The sequence below is a fragment of the Salvelinus sp. IW2-2015 genome, linkage group LG12 (assembly GCF_002910315.2).
Source record: "Salvelinus sp. IW2-2015 linkage group LG12, ASM291031v2, whole genome shotgun sequence".
Taxonomy (NCBI): Eukaryota; Metazoa; Chordata; class Actinopteri; order Salmoniformes; family Salmonidae; genus Salvelinus; species Salvelinus sp. IW2-2015.
Genome location: NC_036852.1, coordinates 276,233 through 297,167, shown reverse-complemented (window position 1 = coordinate 297,167; position 20,935 = coordinate 276,233). Strand labels below are relative to the sequence as shown.

Genomic DNA, 20,935 nt, shown 5'->3' with positions numbered 1-20,935 from the left:
AACTTATTGAACAATCAAATCCCAATTTACTTAAAAACGAATTGAAAAATATATTGCCCCTGGATGTGCCCTTATCCACACGTGTCACTCCTACCGGACACGCATCCAAGCTCCCCGTCTCATTAAAAGGTCCAATACTTATATACAGTGTTCCTTTCGATCGTGACGTCTGCACTTTTTGCCATGGAAACATAGAATGGAGGGGCGGAGTCCCCATTATTGAATGTTTTACGATTATCGGCCTTCATAAAATAGATTGAATCCATTGCGTGACAATGGACTTTAGTCTCTGTAACTTCAAATATTTATGAAGGAAAGTCACTTGGTCTCTTCTGTGCAGGCTTATTCATATTAGGATGATATCTRTCACCACTCATATTCATAATGGATACTAACCTATCCTCAAACCTCTTTAAACCTATCCTCAATCGTCTTTAAGAATACTCTACATGTTTTGTTTGTCCCTTTTCTCTTAATTTCCACATAGATTTAAGAATGAACATGATTTAAACACACACAAACACACTCTTTCTCTCTCTCTCAATCACTCTCTCTCTCTTCATTCCTTATTTTAACCTCATTTATGGAAAGCGATAATTTTAGTGCAAACTCCATCATTGGTCTTTAGGAAGTTTAAACTTGAATGAACCATGCCGTTAAACCCTGTAGGATGTKAACTTTCCCTCCTGACCCTGTCATGAACACTTTGTGGACAATGTGACCTTGTCAGAAGAATAATGGAAGCCTGGAAGATGGCAGGTTGTTGCATCTACAAATGATTAACTCTTTAACTTTGGGATCCTAACCATTAACCCCGTCTCAAGGTCCTGTTTTATGTCTTAACTTCACCCTTCAGTTTGGACTCCAGTAGGAGTGCTGATCTAGAATCAGTTTGTCTTTTAGATCATAGTGAATAATATTATATGGACAGATCCTAGATCAGCACTCCTACTCTGAGGTGCTTTGTGGATACGGGACRGGGTATTTCACTGCAGAACCAGACAGAGGCAGATTCAACCACATGTCTAGGATTCAACCACATGTCTATAGGTCACTGTAATRAGTGTAGCATTCTACCTGTGTTAGGTAGAATAGAATAGTATAGAAAAACACATCTTTATTGTCCACCCAAATATCAACTTTTCCCTTTGGCTTCACCCTACAATAAGACAATCGAAAATGGTGTTAATAATGAGCATTACATTTACAAACTCTAATGAAAACACATTCACTCAGACACTAACTTTTCCCCCACCACCGACAGGTCAACTAAAGTCAAAGAAAACTATTTGAAATGCAAATTAAAATGAATTAATATTTTTACACAAGACTTTGCTTCATGATTCATGCCGATGTACAGTATCATCTAGGACTTGTTGTACCCAAGAAGCTGCTTGAATGCGTTTGTATGAATTTACTTGGAGAGTCTTGGTGGACAGATGGACAGATAGCGGCACAGTGTGTGTGTGTGTGTGTGTGTGTGTGTGTGTGTGTGTGTGTGTGTGTGTATGTTCAAAGACGAACTAAAAATATCTCAAATTGTATATACAAGCTGTGAGCCCGATCCTATAAATGAGTTACCATGGAAACTATCACGTTCCTGTCCCTGCAGAGCGAACGAGAGGAAGCGCTTCTCTCTTTATCTGCATAATGCCCCCTAGTGGGGAAGAAATACCAGTCCACAAGTTGGTCTCAGAAGTAGGAAAGCGGTGTCCTAGTAGGCCTATAGACTGAATCTAAGTCAGCTTTGCATTTGACCCATACGCAAACCAAAAAATACAGGCTCTCTTTCATATAACAGCACCATTGTTTTGGTTGAAGTTGCTCCCTTTTCACTGTATGCATCAACCAGCAGGTGATAATAGGTTCCTTTTCAGTCGGTAKCTTCGGTTAAACAACTARGGGGAGTAGCAKTCTCGCGACTTCGGTTGAAGAATTAAAATCACGGCTAACAAGGCCAATGAAATCCYCGTGATAAGCCCGAGGCTCTGATTCATTCCTTCAATTCTTCCGCACTTTACCTCGATGTGAGCAGGAACGATTCACGCTACTAAAAACAAAACGTTTTGGAACACAAGACTATCTGACTTTGTGCTAACTGAACTGTCCTTTTGTGGTACAGTGTGCTCATCCCCTGGACATTGTGTGCTGGAGTTTGTATTTGTTATCCTAYTTTCCTGTAGCAATGAGATGAAGATGGCTAACAAGCTGGGTTTGCGACAATGCCCGAATGAATAAAAAGATAGTAATGTTTGTTGTCTTGTATGTCTCAGCTCGGTGCATGCTCGGACGGTGTCAGTTACAGTTGCTTGCCRGCGGCTGGCACTGTTCCCCTAATCCACGGTGCAGGTTCTCTTGACAGCCGTATAGCATTCTTGAAAGAGCTTGGTCTTTCCAATGGTGACTTCCTCTCCCGGMTGCCCGTACCTCGAATGAGTCTCAGTTGCGGGATGCGGAAATGGATTAGGTCTTTGGTCGAAGCAAACGTCATGTCTGTATGTCAGTGGTGGCCCTCTCTCTCAGGAGTGGAGGCTACACCCCTGGCTGGTCTCCTGGATATGGGAAATCTTTGCGCATCACGAGAAAATMTGCATTGTCGTCTGTTTATGCATTTAAGTGGCAGGTGTTGGGGCTTTGGTGCCAAAATAAAGGAATTGTTTGTTTTCAGAGTGCACATGGYGACATTTTAATGAGCAGGGTTGATCATTCTCCACTTTGAAAGTGTTCATGGCAGCTATTATAGCGTGTCAAGTGGGAATTGATGGCGCCACTAGCCCTTGCGGTGCAGTTCCTAAAAGGTGTGTGCCGTCTCAGACGGGTTTCTAAACCTATTTCGCTCACTTGGGATTTAGCTTTGGTTTTGGATGCTATGTTTGAGGCCCCCTTTTGAACCATTGGAGTCTATGGATCTGAAGATCCTCTCCTACAAATCCTCCTTGCTCGTGGCTCCTGGCGACTCTCAAGTGACGTTGCATCCTAATGGCGCCTTCGCCCCCAAAGGTCATGACTATGCCCTACAGGTCTCTAGCTTTGAGCTATTTCCCTTTTCGCMTCCTCCATTTGTTCTGAGAAGCAACTGCAGTTACATGCCCTGTGTCCAGTACGATCTTTATGCAAGTACATTGAGCGGACCCAGATCCGGTTATGTGACCAGCTTTTTGTATGTTTTGCTAATCCAGCTCAAGGCAMGGCACTCTCTAAGCAACGTCTCTCCCACTAGATTGTGGAGGCATATGGCAGCAAGGGGCAACGGTTACATAGCGGTGCACACGTCCACTCCACTATGGGTCTGGCAGCATCTTAGGCATTATTTAACATTGGTTGGCTGTGGGGGATATTTGTGCTGCGGTGAGTTGGGCGCACCAGACACTTGGGGTTACAGCTGGGACAGGAAATGGTGATTAGGCAGCTCGCTCTGTGTGCGCAATAGATGTGGTAGAGATGTCAATGGAAACTCACCAAAACCAATGGGAACAGTCATGGGAAGACGCGTGGCGAAAAGAATCCTGAATTCTCCTCATTGCCCCCTGGGAAAAATTTTGCGCTACATTTGGGCTATTGTTTATATGTGTGATTTTCACACTATTGTGAGGTAAAAATCGAGTATTAGTGCTGTATAGGGATGTCAACCCCAATGACTTGTTCATTTCATTGTCACCAATCCACTGCCATTCACCGTTTAAAACTTAGCAAGATACATTCTTCTTAAACTGGGAAAATTGATTACTTTAAAATGCCTACTGCCAGCGAAAACAGCCCAAAATATTTCCAAACTCGACCAGTAACCACATTTGGGCCTGCTTCTACAATACATCGATTCATGACAGATTTGAAGAATTATCCTAGCCGACAGTTAAGCGCGTTGGGCCAGTAACTGAAAGGGTCTTTGTTCGAATCCCCAAGATGTCTCTAGGCTGAAAAGTTTGTTGAATGTTGCCTTGAGCAAGGAACCTTAATCCTAGATTTGCTCCTGTAAATCGCTCTGTATAAGAGTTGTCTGCTAAATGACTAAATGTAATGTAAATTAATTTGTTGAAATGTGTGCCAAATCCCCCACGGTCTGTGTTCCAATTGTCCTCTGTTTACCGGATCTTTTGAACGCCGGGACTACTTGATTTCTTGCAGAGGTAGAGGTCTGGGGGTCTGCCCCATAGGAATTTCATTTGCGGTATTCCGTGTTGTATGAAAATTCTACCGCGAATACATCATGAATAGTTGGTTTTCAAACACTATGAGATTCACAGTTGATGTGGGGAGCAAGGAACATACCCTCCCTCTGTCTAGAAACTTGTTGCAGGTTAAACTTAATAATCATTGGTTGGATCCGGTTCAGGGCACAGAACAGAAAAACTGTTAAAACAAATAAAACATTTGAGGAACATCTATAGAACCATTTATAGAACCATTATTTTAAAAGTATGGGGAACCAGTTAATAGTGTTATTTTACGTTCCGGGATTTTGAGTCCTACAATAAAATTTAACAAAGCACTATAGTTTAAGCTTTCACGTGTTTTTATTTTAATTCTGGTTCCCTCTCACACACAAGCTGTTGGCTAGCTAGCTACTCTGGGATCCAACGTTAAGCTAACTCTCGGAAGTTCAAAGAACATTCAACGTTCCTTCATAGAAGCTTGCTCCTCCGTAGGTATAAACGCTTCAAGCTAAGCCTCCTCCTCCACCCTCTCTCGCTCTCTCCCAACCGCAAATTTTTTCAGTCACATCTCGTGTCCTACACTTGTCTGTCCAATGCATGTAAATAACTTATAGCTTTCCCTCTCCATAGCAAGCTGCTCTATCCGCCACTGATTGGTGAAGTAATTTAATGGTGAGCTAAATGTTAAAAAAAAAAAAATTGTAAACGTTACTTTTACGGGGTTTGAACCGGTTCAGAACTTTATTTTTTGCTGTCGGAAACAGTTGAACGGAAACAGATTTTTTTTTCAGAACCAAACGATGGAAAATAATTTTGTTCCAATCACTACTTTAATCCTACATGTGGTGTCACAGAGCATTTTTTAGGAACTTTCTTCTTATCTTTTTAACCGCAGGATCATATAAACGTGCCGTTTTCACATACAGTAGTTGACTTGGACTCTATGGTGCTGGAGATAATGAATATGAAGTTGAAAAAGGGGCGGAATTGCCCTTTAAGAAAGCACTAAACTTTCCATGAACCCATGGTCTCATTCATAACTGGATAATAAAGCTGTATCCAGTTTGGAGTTTTTAGTGAATACATTCAGTCAGACAGGCCCTTAAGATAATTGAGGATAGGGCTCAAAACAGAGGAGAGAGGTAATCAAATACGGCCAGATGAAATCCTTGACTATAGCTTGGCATACCAATACCTTTTCACCATTGTGTGCATGTGTTTCGTATGACTCATTGTTTTGAAGCCATATTTGGCTTGACTTTCAATGGATTTCACATGTTTGTTTGCAAGTGTTTTTCATATTTCCATTCTCTCATTGTTTGTCTGGCCTTAGTAATCATATATAATCATAAACCGTACCTCACATACCCTCCCTCAACCTTGCTGTTGTCAGCATCAAAACAAAACAACTATCCATCTGAATCTGTGTTCACAAGCCTTGTGTTTTCTATCTATAACCATAGGGAGGGAGTTTTAGACTGTTATTTTAGGTTTCTATTTTGGAATCCTACAGTTCAATAAGGATAAACAGTGTTCAGAATTTCAACAGAGAATACATGTGCCAAGTCCTAAATTATCAAGTGCTTTAAAGGTCCAGTGCAGTCAAAACTAGATAATTCCTTGTTTTAGGTTGGAATAATACTTGTGAATTTATGGAAAATATGATAATGCCAATTTAAGTCTAAGAGCTGTTGAAAAGACTGCCTGAAATGTCAGCCTGTTTTGGTGGTATGGAGTTTTGGCCTGCCTGGTGACATCACCATGTGGAAATTAGTTAATAGACCAATAACAAAGAGGGTTGCAAAACCTCTCTGCAATAAGAGCTAGTTTATTCCTTTTCCCCACCACTCAGATCACTCCCAGACAGTCCTAGTAAAATTCTGGTTGAGAAATTGCTCTTTGCTAAGAATCAAATCAAATCAAATGTTATTAGTCACATGCGCCGAATACAACAGGTGTAGACCTTACAGTGAAATGCTTACTTACGCCCTAACCAACAATGCATTTTAAAAACAGATAAGAATAAGAGATAAAAGTAACACGTAATTAAAAGGCACAGTAAAATAACAATAGCGAGTCTATATTCAGGGTTACCGATACAGAGTGCGGGGCGCACCGGTTATTGAGGTATATGTACATGTAGGTAGAGTTATAAGTGACTATGCATAGATGACAACAGAGAGTAGGCAGTGGGTGTAAAGGGGGTAGAGCGGAGGATGCATGCAAAAGTCTGGTAGATTTTGTCTAGAATTCACGGAGTCTTATGCTTAGGGATAGGAATTTGTTTAGAAGCCTCTTGGACCTAGACTTGGGTGCTCCCGGATACCCCCCCAGCTTGCCGTGCTGGTATGCAGAGAACACAGTCGTATGACTTAGTCTTGGACAATTTTTAGGGCCTTCTCTGAAAAACCGCGCTCGGTATAGAGGTCCTGGATGGCAGTAAGCTTGGCCCAGTGATGTACTCGTGCCCGTTTGCACTACCCTCTGTAGCTGCCTTGCGGTCGAAGGCCGAGCCAATGCCATACCAGCAGATGATGCCAACAGTCAGGCATGCTCTCGATGGCGCCAGTACGTAGAACTTTTTGGAGGATCCTCGAGAGACCCATGCAATCTTTTCAGTCTCTTGATAGTATTTGTCGTGCCCTCTTCACGACTGATTTTTGGTGTGCTTGGACATGTTAGTTTGTTTTGATTGTGGACACAAGGAGCTTGAAGTCTCAACGCTGCTCCACTGCAGCCTCGTCGATGAGATAGGGGGCATAGCTCGGTCCTCTTTTTCCCTGTAGTTCCACAATCATCTCCTTATGTCTTGATCATGTTGAAGGGATTAGGGTTCGTTGTATCCTTGGAACCAATCGGCCAGGTCTGATCCTCCCTATAGGCTGTCTTCGTCGTTGTCGGGATCAGGCCTACCACTGTGTGTTGTCATCGAGCAAATTTTAATAATGGTGCATGGAGTCGTGCCATGGCCGTGCAGTCTGAGTGGAACAGGGAGTACAGGAGGGGACTGAGCACGCACCCCTGAGGGGCCCTGTCGTTGAAGGAATCTAAGCGTGGCGGATGTGTTGTTACCTACCATGACCACCTGGGCGGCCCGTCAGGAAGTCCAGGAACCAGTTGCAGAGGGAGGTGTGTTTAGTTTCCAAGGGGTCACTTAGGCTTATTTGATGACTTTGAGGGGCACTGTAGGTGTTGAAATGCTGGAAGCTGGTAGTTCAATGATGCATTCTCACACAAGGTGTTCATATTTGTCCAGGTGGCGGAAAGGGCAATAGAGATTCGCATATGCTGTGGATTGTTTGCGGATTGCACGGTATGCAATATTGGGAGTGGGTCTAGGTTTCTGGAGAGAGATGTATTGATGGTGAGCCATGTACCAGCCTTTCAAAGCAACTTTCATGGTACAGACATGAGTGCTACGGGTCGGGTAGTTGTTTAGCGCAGGTTACCTTAGTGTTCTTTGGCACAGGGACTATGGTGGCTGCTTAAAACATAGTTGGTTATTAAGAATCGAAACAGGGAGAGGTTGAAAAATGTCAGTGAGAACCTTGCAGATTGTCAGCGTTATGCTCGCAGTACACTTGTCCTGGTAATCTGTCTGGCCTTGTGAAGTTGATCTTGTTTAAATGTCTTACTCACAAATCATCGGCTTGCGGAGAGCCGTGATCAAACAGTCTTCCGGAACAGCTGGTGCTCGCTCGTGCATGTATTCCGTGTTATTTGCCCTTGAAGCGAGCATAGAAGTAGTTTTAGCTCAGTCTGGTGAGGCTTGTGTTCTGGGCAGCTCTCGCTGTGCTATTTTTTATTAAAGAAGCTATTTTTTGTTTTATTTCTGCACCATCTCTTAATTGAAAACAATCACAGTAAGCTACTTAATTGTTGTTCAAAGCGTTCCTGACATGTTTTCTGTTGTTTGATATGTGTGTGATGGTCCAGAGCCTTGGGAGTGAGTTTGGGTGGCATCTATGTTGTGTGTTTCTATTGTTGGTTTAGGGTGCCTGGTATGGCTCTTAATTAGAGCAGGTGTTTTGCGCGTTTCCTCCTAATTAAGAGTCATCATTTAGGTAGGTTGGTTTCAGCTGTGTTCGTTGTGGGTGGTTTGTTACCTGTCTCTGTGTTCTGGGTTCTGCACCATATAGCGTCTGTATCGGCTTTGCACGTTTTGTTATTTTGGTAAGTTGTTTGTGTGTTCACTTGTTCTTATAATTAAACATGTTTGAAGTCACTGGCTACGCTGCTTTTGGTCCTGTCCTTCACGCCCAGGGAAGAAAACCTTTACAGAACCACCCAACCAAACCAGGACCAAGCAGCGTCAGCAACGGGAGCAGCAGCGGCCCAGACCACAGGACTACTGCGACACAGGAGGACATGGTCTTGGGAGATCAATGGGACGGAAAAGAGGACCTGGGGAAGGGTTGGAGAGCAATCGCCCGCTCTCGGGAGGGTGAAGGAGGCAGCCACAGACCCAGGAGCGGCATGGATTGAGGAGGCAGCACGTAAGCAGAGGCTGGAAGCCCGAAGAGGCTGCACCCAAAAAACTTCTTGGGGGAGGGGGGGCTAAAGGGGAGTGTTGGCGAAGCCGCGGTTGGAATACCTGAAGCCAACTCCCGGGCTTGCCGTGGAGTGAGAGAGCCGTCGTACTGGTCAGGACACCTGTTTATGCGGTAAAGCGGCAACGGTGTCCAGTACGCCGTGCTAGCCCAGGCGGGCTAGTTCCACTTTGCCGCCACTGAGGGCTGTTGGCATGAGTGTCAAAGGGGCTATCAAATGGCACTCGCAGAGACGACGCACCTGCGTACGCCCGACATGAGAGAAACCGGCCCAACGTATCTGCGTCTCCAGTGACGTCTCCTCGGGCCGGCTACATGGCACCAGGCCTTACAGGTGGTGTCCCGGGTTCGCCCTGCATAGCCCAGTGCGCGGGCTATTCCACCTCGCCGCAACTGGCAAGGGCTACGGGACCATTCAACCTGGTAAGGTTGGGGAGGCTTCGTGCTCAAGAGCACGTATGTCTCCTTCAAGGTCCGGTATTCCGCCCACCTTCCCACCCCCAGCTCAGTACCACCAGTGCCTACACCACGCACCAGGTTCCAGTGCATCTCCAGAGCCCTGTTCCTCCTCCACGCATCTTCCTATGGTGCGTGTCCTCCAGCCAGTGCCTCCAGTTCCGGCAACCACGCACCAAGCCTCCTGTGCGTCTCCAGAGCCCTGTACGCCACTGTTCCTTCTCCCCGCACTCGCCCTGAGGTGCGTGCCCTCAGCCCGGTACTCCAGTTCCGGTACACGCACCAGGCCTATAGTAGCGCCACGAGAGTCCAGTGTGCCCTGTTGTTGTCCCCGCACTAGCCTTGAAGTGGTGTCCTTAGCCCCGGTACCTCCAGTTCCGGTACCACGCACCAGGCCTACAGTGGTCTCAGCCGGCCAGAGTTCTGCCGTCTCGCCAGCGGCGCCTGAACTGCCGTCTGCCCAGCGGCGCCTGAACTTAGCGCGCGCTGACTGCCCGTCGCCCAGCGCGTCTGAACTGCCGTCTTGCCCTACGCCGTCTGAACTGTCCGTCTGCCATGAGCCTGAAAAGCCGCCCGTCTGCCAAGAGCCTGCAAAGCCGCCCGTCTGCCATGAGCCTACAGAGCCGTCCGCCAGACTGGAGCCGCTAGAGCCGTCCGCCAGACCGGACAGCCTAGAGCCTTCCGCCAGACGGATCGCCAGAGCCTTCCGCCAGACCGGATCAGCCAGAGCCTTCGCGCCAGACCGGATCAGCCAGAGGCTTCCGCCAGAACGGATCAGCCAGAGCCTTCCGCCAGACACGGATGTCAGCCAGAGCCTTACCGCCAGACCGGATCGCCAGAGCCTTCCCCAGCACCGGATCAGCCAGACCTTCGCCAGAAAAACCGGGATCAGCCAAGAGCCTTCCGCCAGACCGGACTGCCAGGGTCCCTCAGCCCGGGACCTGCCAGAGTCTCCTCACCCGGGACCTGCCAGCAGTCCCTCAGCCCGGACCTGCCAGAGTCCCTCAGCCCGGACTCTGCCAGAGTCCTCAGCCCGGACCTGCCAGAGTCCCTCAGCCCGGACCTGCCATAGTCCCTCAGCCCGCCTGCCGAGTCCCTAGCGCCAGAGTCCCTCAGCCAGAGGACCTGCCAGAGTCCCTTCAGCCAGGACCTGCGCAGAGCTCTTCCTCAGCCAGCTTGCCATTCCTAGCAGAACGCCTCCCCTTATCCGGTGCTTGCCCCTTTATCCCGGTGCTTGCCCCTTCCATTTAGTGTGGTTTTTAGTTGGAGGGTGGTCATTGGGAGGGGGATACAGAAGCGGGGAGTGACTATGGTGGTGTGGGGACAGCGTCCGGCAGCCTGAGCCACCACGTGGTCAGATGCCCACCCAGACCCTCCCTGGACTTTGTGCTGGTGCGCCCGGCGTTTCGCACCTTGAGGGGGGGTTCTGTCACGTTCCTGACCTGTTTTCTGTTGTTTTGTATTTGTGTGTGATTGGTCAGGGCGTGAGTTTTGGGTGGGCATTCTATGTTGTGTGTTTGTCTATGTTGGTTTAGGGTTGCCTGGTATGGCTCTTAATTAGAGGCAGGTGTTTTGCGTTTCTCTAATTAGAGGTCATAATTTAGGCTAAGGTTGTTTCACTGTGTTCGTTGTGGGTGGGTTGTTACCCTGTCTCTGTGTTGATGTTCTTGCACGCAAGAATAGGTTGTATCGGTTTTGCACGTTTGTTACTTTTGTAAGTTGTTGTAGTGTTCACTTGTTTTATAATTAAACATGTTGAGCACGGCTACGCCTGCATTTTCGTCCTCTCCTTCACCCCAGGAAGAAAACCTTACGATTGTTAACCAGAAATGATTTGATATTGAGATAAAAACATTGACCTTAAAAGTAACGATAAGTTCAAATCTAAATTTAAATGTAATATTCTATAACTCACACCCAAATAATTGCTGTTGACTCATTTGTATACTCACTCATATTGCTTTGCTATTTCCTCATATAGCATGACATGATGTTGACATATTGGCAGAGCTGGCCAATCAGCTGTTGAATATTTTAATTGACCGGTATACGACCACACCATTCTGTTGTTGGAGTACGCCCACACCATTCAAACACAGAAAAGCTGCTTTTAACATACTTCAATAGCAATGTTTGTATTTGTAAGTCATATTTCATAGAACTATGCAATCACTGGACATTTACTTTAAACAAATAATACGCAACTATACTAGGTTATTTCTCCCATTAGATGCACACAATTTAAGCCTACATGTCTTACATTAAATCCAAACCAATAAATCTAAATAATTCAGACAACAAAAAATGAATACAGTCTTAAGCATTCGTGTTGAAGTGATGTTTATTTCAATTTGCATTATCACAATCAAGAACTCCTCAATGCAGCTGAGTGCACCATCACAGTGTTCATTGGATGTAATGGTAATGTAGCAGATTGAAATGTAGTGTAATGTTGTTGGTTGAGATGTAGCAGCAGAGTGAGATTGAGGATCCTGGGATAGCCTCTTTTTGTCAGTAGTAGGTCTCCTGTTCCACCAACCTTAAAGAAGAGACAATTCAGAGAGAAGAACACAATTAGTTAGATTTCATCTCGTCACTGAAAATCTCCATGAGACAAATTAAATAATTTGTCCTTCCAATCCTGCATGCCATTGTCATGTTATAACACAATAATTAACTTTGATGTAAAATGTCGACGCTATCTTAACAGCTTGTTTTCGTCCATAGTCCCTGAGCACTTACCTCCTGGGTTTCGTCGCAGGATGTATCTCCTACCCTCATCATAGAGAAGATGAGCAGAGAGTAGGTAAGGCACAGAACCACCAGCCAAGGCCGAGGAAAGAGAGAAGGAAAGAGAAGAAGAAAGAAATAGAGAGAAGGAAAGAGAGAAGAGAAAGAGAGAAGAATAGAGAGAAGGAAAGAATAAAGATTAAGTTGAGCGTAAAACACGCGAGGTAATTGCGCTACAGGGCCCCTAAATGTCAAATGGCGTTTTCTCTCTTGGTTGGGCAGAAAACTCCATTACACTTCAGCTAACTAGTGAACCCCAACTGATCCTGAGGCCACAGTAGTCTCCTCCACCCATTGTAATATCCATCCATTACCATCATCTTTAAAACGGGTGAGCTGTTGTTCCAAGCTGATATACAGAAGAGAATCAGAAGGGTCACTCACTTGAGGGGGTACATTCTGAGGGCGACATCCATTCCAGGACAGTAGGACAGAGAAGACAGCCAGGGCAGTTTCCTCAAACAGTCCAAAGATTGAGATACGGTTCCTGAGATGGGAGGGGAAAAAAGAGAAAAAATCATGGATTTGATACCAACAGGGTGGATATTGATTTAGAAGTCAGTTGCYGGGCTGTATGCACATTAACTCCCCTCTGGCAAACAGTTCAGCTTCATCATGACCAAAACCACCCACCACCTGAACAGTTTCTTTCCCCGTGCTGTGGCCCTCACCAACTGGCCAATTGTGACCAAGGCACTATGCAATCTGTGATGCACACTGCATCAAGTATCCAACACTTAGCGACCTTGTCTAGAGGTTCCGGCCTCTTGGTGTAATGGTATAGGTGTTGGCTTGACAGTCACTGGACCTGGTTTRGAGTTCCGGTTGGGGCTACCCCCTGAATTTGCTACATTGGTGTCAGAAATGGGATGGTGGCCATAAGGTCACCGGAGAGATGTGTACATGTCAGGGACATGGTATAGAGAAATGTGGGGACACACTCTCCCAAAGGAAGGGGGTAATGTAGCGACCTTAACCCAACACCTAGCATCCTCATCGAGAGGTTTGGTGTAATGATTAAGGTGTTGGCTTGACAGTTGCTGGACCTGGGTTCAAGTCCTGGTCGGGGCTACCCCTGAATTCTCTACAATATATTTATACTGTAAATGTGTATATCCTCTCTTCCCTCTTACTCTTCAGTTCTATGCACATTTTATCAATTTTGTATATAATGTATTTACATTTTGTGTAAATTACTCTGTCTGTATTCTGTCCTTTAATGTTGTCTATTGCTAGCAGCACCATATCACTAAGTACAATTGTGAGTATGTGTAAATGTACTTGGTGAATGTGGATTCTGGTGATGTGTAAGTCAAGACCAGAGCAGTYAAGATCAAGCTTCAGAAAAAACCTCTTAGGACCCAGACCTAGACCAAGACCACAAAGATCGATGTGTGTACTCACTTCATTCCCTGCTGAAGGATGGAGTTCCTCCTGGTCTTACAGATGATCAAATCGGCCCACTGTACAACTACAATACTGGCAAAGAATGCTGTGTGGCAGGTGAACTCCACAATCTTTCTGCGCTCATATGTCTGAAGGATGGATCATAGACCATAGAAAGAGAGAGTGTGTAGACAGACATATGGGAAAAAAGAAGAGCGAGAGGACATATGTTTATTACATTGACTTTACCAGTAGTGAAGATTACTGACTACTCTGTTACAAATGTGTGGTGAACCTGTGTGCGGCGGCAGCAGTGGCATTCACAATGGTAGTTCTGGAGGAATAGTAGCAAGCTATCTACGAAGCCAAAATAACGAGAGAGGACTGTTGGGGCCGGTGAGGTGCATGCTGAGGCTACGACCTGTATGTCTGAATCCCTGGCTGTGACTGAGATGCTCCGTTTTTTCTCAAGACAACGATATTTCTCTGCTGACTATCCGAAATGAAACGCTTCTCAACTTTCTTGATAATGTATCAGATTTACTATTTATTTTTATCTTGAATTTCCAGAATATACTGCAATTCAGCTTTCAGCTGCCATGTGCTGGAATAAACTAAACAAAAAATTGGGAGAGAGAAAGAAAAGCTCTATCGGGACTTATCAGATCAAAACAAGGCCAATGCTAATCCGTTAGACAGCAAAAAGCAGAGCGGTGTTGTGTACTTACCCACTGCTGGCCGTAGCTGTCCTCCATGTCGTTCATTATCTTGTTGTCCCAGTCTCACACGATACCCAGCAAATCCATGGGCAAGAACCCGTTCTCAGCCAGGATAACAAAGTATGTGAAGAAACCGGCTGGCCTGCATCATACCTGTGAAGAGTAAAAATGAGAGAGAGTATTTGTCAGTGAAGAGGCATTGATTCAGCTATGAAAACTGACTGGCCAACATACAACAACAAGACCCGGTAAAGGCAGGCAAACAGAAGAAAGGCCAAATTACTCCTTACCAATTTGACCGTAGGCTATGCTAATGAGCCGCTCTTCACCAGTTTGTCAGTTTTGGGTTTCTGGGCTGTCGCTTCATGATGTCGTTCTCAGCTTCTCATAGGCCAGGGAGATAGCTGGACCTTGAAGGTAATGATGGGAAAGATCATCGTTGGTAACTTGATGTTAGTTCAAAGACCTTCCAAACAAACTCTAAAATGATCATGTACATTGTTCTTCATAACGCAGCAGAAACACATTATCAGATTGTTCACAAAGGAGAGATCCACATCTGAAAGACCCACCATTCAGTTCCCAGGTCGATACAGAGGATGGTGACAGTTCCTAGGGGCAGTGGAATGTTGGCGATGATGAAGAGGAGGAAGGGTGAGATTTCTGGAATATTACTGGTCAGGGTGTAGGCGATGGACTTTTTCAAATTGTCAAAGATCAGACGGCCTGAGGGGAAATAGGGATGGGGAAGGAATAGTCAGGGTGATGAGAGAAGGATGGAAAAACCCACAGATTGTGGTCTTGCCAGAGCTTCTCTTACCCTCTTCAACACCATCACGATGGAGGCAAAGTTGTCATCCAGGAGGATCATGTCTGCAGCCTGCTTGGAGACGTCAGATCCAGAGATACCCATAGCAACACCGATGTCAGCCTTCTTCAGAGCAGGAGAATCGTTCACACCATCACCTGTCACAGCCACAATAGCACCCTGTGGATAAGGAGAGAGGTGTGTTACAGATGTTAGAAACTCAAAAGTAAGATGCAATCATCCTGACTGACTCATGAGCATGAATTAATTCAATAAAATAGTACTGACGCTGGCAACCCTCCACAATGATCAGCTTCTGCTGAGGAGAAGTTCTGGCAAACCAATCTCAGTGTGATGGGCCAAAATGTCATCCAACTGTTCGGCTGACAGGTCCTTCAGCTCTCCACCGTGGACAACACAGGCCTTGGCATCTCTGAGGGTACAAATATAAGCTAATATAGGGGCTTGTATTGGTCTGTTCTGATGATGCCCAAAAAGGCTAAATAAATGTTTCTGTCACTCCTCTTTAAGTGAGTGTGATGACATAACTGAAATGATCCCAAACAAATTGCAACATACCTTGGATACCTCAGAAACTGGGATTTTCAGACGAGCAGCGATGTCCTCAACAGTCTCGTTTCCTTCAGAAATTATCCCACACCCTTGGCAATGGCTTAGCAAGTGAGGGATGATCACCAGTGACCATGATAACCTAGGAGAAGGAAGAGGAGTGTTGATCACAGTGGCCTATGTGAATGCTGAAGAGTCTTGTTGTTAGTATGATATTGCCATACCTTGATTCCAGCATCCTGCACTTTCCACAGCGTCAGGCACAGCAGCACGGGAGGGTCAATCATGGACATTAGGCCAACGAAGCACAGATTCTCATTGGAAGTTCACCTCTTCACAATCAAACTGGAAGCACTCAGCGAACTGTCATCAGGGAGCTGGAAATGACAGAACCTGAAAAAGACACAGAGTCAGAGACACGCCACAACAAATTCTTCATGTTCTAGACCAGTCAGGCCCAATCGGGGTTGTGTCACAAAGAAATAAATTAAGAGTACAGATATGTTGGGACAATATACAAAAGGTTTTGAGAAAGATATTTGTTATTGTTTCTTTCATTTAAAAATGTAATGAATTGAAGGTTATTGTTGATGTTAAATTAAAGCGCAATCAGCATTGAAACAATAACAAAGCGGCTCCCCACAGCTGGTTGGTAAAAAGCTGAGGGATGGGGCGGAGAAATGATACCCCTCATAGACAGAGCTATGGATGCAAGGATTGACCATCCATGATATCAAAATATAGTTTACATGTTTGAGGGCTATTCAGTGTTGTTTTACATTTACTTTTTTACAAACATTGGAGTAAAAAAAACGTTATATTTTGGGGTATGATGGTTACGACAGTTGAACTAATTAGCATTTATTCAGTGTATATTCTTCAAGAATCAATAGTACTTATCAATAAGTCAAAAATTGAGAATAAAAGATGTAGCAATTCCAGATTGCTCTATGTTATGTTCATTAGATTGGGCGGGTCGCAAGAATTCTGGTGAAGAAAATGGGCCCACTGAAAAATGTGAATACCACTGTTCTAGACTTTTCATTCAGTCCAAAACCTTTGAATGCATATTTTCCCATACTGGTGCCCTCTTACCCAGCACTCTCTCTCCAGCCCTCCCAGCTCTTCGAAGAGTTCTGGAAGGCTTCCTCAGCTCGTCATCCAGAGGCTGTTCTTTGCCTGGATCAAAATGGTGGAGCAGCGGTCCAGAATCCTCTCAGGGCTCCCTTCATCACCAGCAGGTGTTTGGACTCTCCGGCACGATGTTCTTATGAATGGAGAGCTAGGGGCGAAATGAATTGGTTTTGATCAGATGACACCATGAAGAGAGTTTAAATTTAAATTAGCAGGCAATGACCAGTAAGTAGCCTACAGTGCCGGAAAACTAAAGTTCTGGCAACTTTTTGGATGTCGATACAAAGTGGCATTTCCAAGCTGATTGAGAAAAATCCATCCATCCTGATTTGAGTCTATCACACACCTCTACAACTCAGTTTAACCCGTTGCTAACCCACAGATACCACAAAGAGTGCATGTGGTTACCTGATATTGTTGGTGGAGTTGAAGGGAATCTCAGCGATCTTGCTGTACTTTCTCTCATGTCTTTGACAGACCCGCCAGCACAGCTCGATACACTTAGCAGGGCAGACCTGAAGCATCACAGCCACATCTCTCTTGAGGATAGGTACGTTGTTCTGTCTGCCAGGAAGACGGCACGGTTGCACAGCCAGCGACTCTAGCCAGGGCAGCCCAGGTGGCAGAGCTTTTTCGAAGCAGGTACCACTCTGGTTCTCTGTGGTGTCAGCCTCATGGATCTGGTTGTCGAACCACATGTGAGCCACGGTCATTCTGTTCTGAGTCAGGGTTCCAGTCTTGTCAGAGCAAATGGTGAGGTGGAGCCCAAGTCTCAACAGCTTCGAGATTCTTCACCAGGCAGTTCTCTTGGCCATACGCTGGCAGTCAGAGTTAACACACCTACGTAGAAAAGCCATATTAGACAGTAAATAATCAACAAGTTTGTTGTTAGGACTGAAGTTTTTGTTAAACATGACTTTCATCGTACTCACAGTTACAGTAGCCAGAGACCCTCTGGCACATTAGCAACGATGATTCCAATGAGGAAGATGACAGCTTCCAGCCAACCAATCCAGAATGAGGGAGAGGAAGAAAGACACGCCCAGGAAGACGCCACACCGGTGATGATTGGATGAAGTGCTCAATCTCTTTGGCTATAGGCGTCTCCACCCTCCAGACTCGTGGCCAAGTGGCGATACGACCCATGACAGTGTGGTCACCAGTGTTGATGACGATACTCTGGCAGTTCCTGACAAAACATGGAGAATATGGTTTAGATCACAAAGGCTAAGTGATACATTCAAGTTATTTGAACTATTCAATCACTACGGCTAGTTACACAGTTATTTACCTTCACACAGTTGGTAGAGAAGAAGGCAATGTTCCTTGTCTCCAGGGGGTTGTCATTGGAGAAATCCGGAGTACGTGTCTGGGGCTCAGATTCACCAGTGAGGGAGGAGTTGTCCCCTGAGTGGGAAAGAGAAATTGCATTAATACAACATTGAATGACACTAAAGGCGTCCGCATGCTTCCCATCCGAACAAGTTCAGAACAGTTTGTCATATAATATGATCATTTGTGCTGTTTTTATTTGTTTTGGTCTCTGGCAAGTTTTGGGGGCTGTTGACACCACACAAAAAATCTCGAGGCCAGCAAAGTTCAGGGCCAAAGTCTATGCCCTTCTCGTCATGGTCAACAGTAGTGATTTTGTTGTCATTCAACGATAGACGATTGGTTTCATTCACATTTTTTCACTTGAGAAATACTGCACCAAAAATCTTATTTAGATTGCGCAACCAAGATCTCCTTAGCAAAACATCAAACATTTATGACATATTTCTTGAATATCTTAGATTCATTCGGACTATTTTGAGAATAGTGTATACTGGCTACGGCATCTCAAAATGGACAACAGTACTATTGCTCGTTTTTCAAGCAAAGGTCTTTAAGGGAGTATGCCAGCCAAACCGAAGCATGCGGAAGCCTTAGGTTACATATTCGACCCATGATCTTGGATTGTAAAGTACCCACCTTGCAGCCGCTGGCAGAGACGATACGCAAATCAGCAGGGATCCTATCTCCTCCTTTCACCTCCACCAGATCTCCAACCACCACTTCTTCAGCGTGTATGTTCTTCTTCTCACCGTCACGGACAACCAGGGCTTGCTACAAGGCAGAGGACAGGATACAATCCGTAGACATGACAATACAATCAAGTTCTTCTCAGAGGTGTTTGAAAAGGCAGAAGTCTAACCTGTGGGACCAGGTTCTTGAAGGAGTCCATGATCTTTGAGCTCTTGGCCTCTTGGTAGTAGGAGAAACAGCCAGTGACAATGACGACAACAGAGAGCACAACACCCAGGTACAACTGTGAGGGCAGAAACGAAGAGGGAAAAGACTATGAGACTATTAAGTTACGGTTAATGAGAAAACCTTTCAGGCACTAGAGGCATTGTAGTTTTTTAAGTCTCAAATGATCTCAGAATTCTATAATTCTCACATTATCATTGGCCGGCTCATCCTCGGAGGCGGCCTGGATTCCGTAGGCCAGGAAGCAGAGCATAGCACCAATCCATAGAGCATAGAACCCACCAAAGACTGCCTGCAGAACTTCACCCACTCAGGGTAGTGGGAGGAGGGGTCAGGGTGTTGGGCCATCACGGAGAAGGATCTCCTTAGCCCGAGCTGAGGATAAACCCTGGATGGGGGAGGATGAGAGAGAAGGAGAGAGGGAAAGGTAGAGTGAAGAGAAAGGAGGAGGGAGGAAAGCAGGAAGAGGGAAGAGCAAGAGGCAGAGTAAGAGGCAGTAGAGTGATTACCTATGGAACTCAAAACTTTCCCCTCCCCTTTTGTCAGCAAGAAAATCTGTCCTCCCCCATACCTCGCCCGCCCCTCATCACTACATAGTGCTTTCAATGTTCCGGTGTGAATGTGGCCCTGGTAGTGGAAATTCTGCTTAATCCCTGGATCAAATATCAACAGATCATTATCTCTGCTCATCACCAAAATAGTGTTTAACTGTTATCCTTTCCACACAAAACAAGTTTAGGCCTGTCCTAATTGTACCCACACAAAGCTGAAGATATTTCAGATATTGTGTCTGCATTAGACCTACCTATGGCTTGTTAAAATTGTTAATGTGTATCTACTTGCTGTCACACAAATGGAAAAAGTCTCATCCATATGTTCTATGCACCGTTTTAACTTCCCTCACTGTCATGTCTAATGTTGTGTTATATGTTGTGTGTTTACTATGTATGCCGCTTTTCTGGCCAGGGCTCACTTTTAAAAGAGATGTAATCTCAATGTGACCTCGCTGGTTAAATAAAGGATTCAAAAAATAAATGAAAAGAATGTAATGGGAGTACACAATGGAAAATATATATTTACTCATGGTAGATAGTGATGTCATCATGACTCAGAAGGCAGATGAAGTTCTACCTACGATATGACCTCGTGCCGTAACCTCCACGACCTCAATGCGCTTCAAATTACAGTCAGAAATAATCCGTAGGAGCAGCTGATACAACTGGTTGTCAGTTTAAAAAAACGGAGGCACACATGCACACACATATTCACTCACCTTGGCTAAGTCTGTGCCGTATTTCCTATGAAGTTCATCCAAGGTCAACTTGTGGTCATCCTAAATCAGAGAGAGGGAGAGAGAGAGATTGAGAAAGAAAGAAACAGTTTCTTGTTGAACTAGGGAGTTCTCTCAACTTTTCCCCATGGCGGAAGTATATGCAGAACATGCATAGTTAATGAAACACATTCCTCAAACAATTTGAAATGATCCTAGGTATGATGAGGTTATGCTGCATCGATTTCAATATAAACCACAGATAAGTCATGCGTTTCTTTATGATGGATGGAATTGTCTGGTTCACATTTCTGCCCTGAAAAAGTACTGCACAGTGCACACGTTTTTATTCTGCTCCATGTATAAAAAAAAAAGCAGTTTCCAAAGATACGCTACTGTTCCTCTGAAGTTTAAACGCAGGCTATTGGGGTTTTGAAACTGCTCCCAAGGCTCCCTGCAGAGTAATAGTAAGTCAATGTGAGAGAGTGTGAGTGAGTACCCAAATGCAAGTCTAGAAACTACAGAGCTTGATGCACATTTGAAAGGTTGTGTGTTGTACCTTTTCTGATCCACAGAGACTAATAGGCTTACTTTATTTCCTTAGTCTTTCTTGGTGAAAATACTGACCGTTTTGATGCTATTATCACACTATTTAAATCATCTCTGGGACTACCGGATTCAAAGTTTGCAGCCAACTCCAGTGCTTTTGATGTGTAAATTGCATATGGATAAATGTGCATTGTTCATGTCAACTAAATTAGATTAATCTAATTAGTAATAATATAATCAGTTTTCCTCACAGGTCAACTTCCTTTTTCAGATCATCCATTTCTTCTTCTCCTTGCTTT

The 20,935-nt window shown here is 45.0% G+C and overlaps 1 protein-coding gene and 1 pseudogene across 1 annotated transcript in view; both read right to left on the bottom strand.

Moving 5' to 3' along the window:
- The window catches only part of LOC112081173 (sodium/potassium-transporting ATPase subunit alpha-1), a 31,857-nt gene extending 14,267 nt beyond the window's left edge, over nt 1–17,590 (bottom strand). The window contains exon 1 of the mRNA XM_024147349.2: nt 17,500–17,590. The gene's annotated coding sequence lies outside the window, so the exon portion shown is untranslated. The remainder of the gene's footprint in view (nt 1–17,499) is intronic.
- Nucleotides 12,306–20,447, bottom strand: LOC112081174 (sodium/potassium-transporting ATPase subunit alpha-1-like; annotated as a pseudogene).
- Nucleotides 20,448–20,935: the final 488 nt, after the last annotated feature.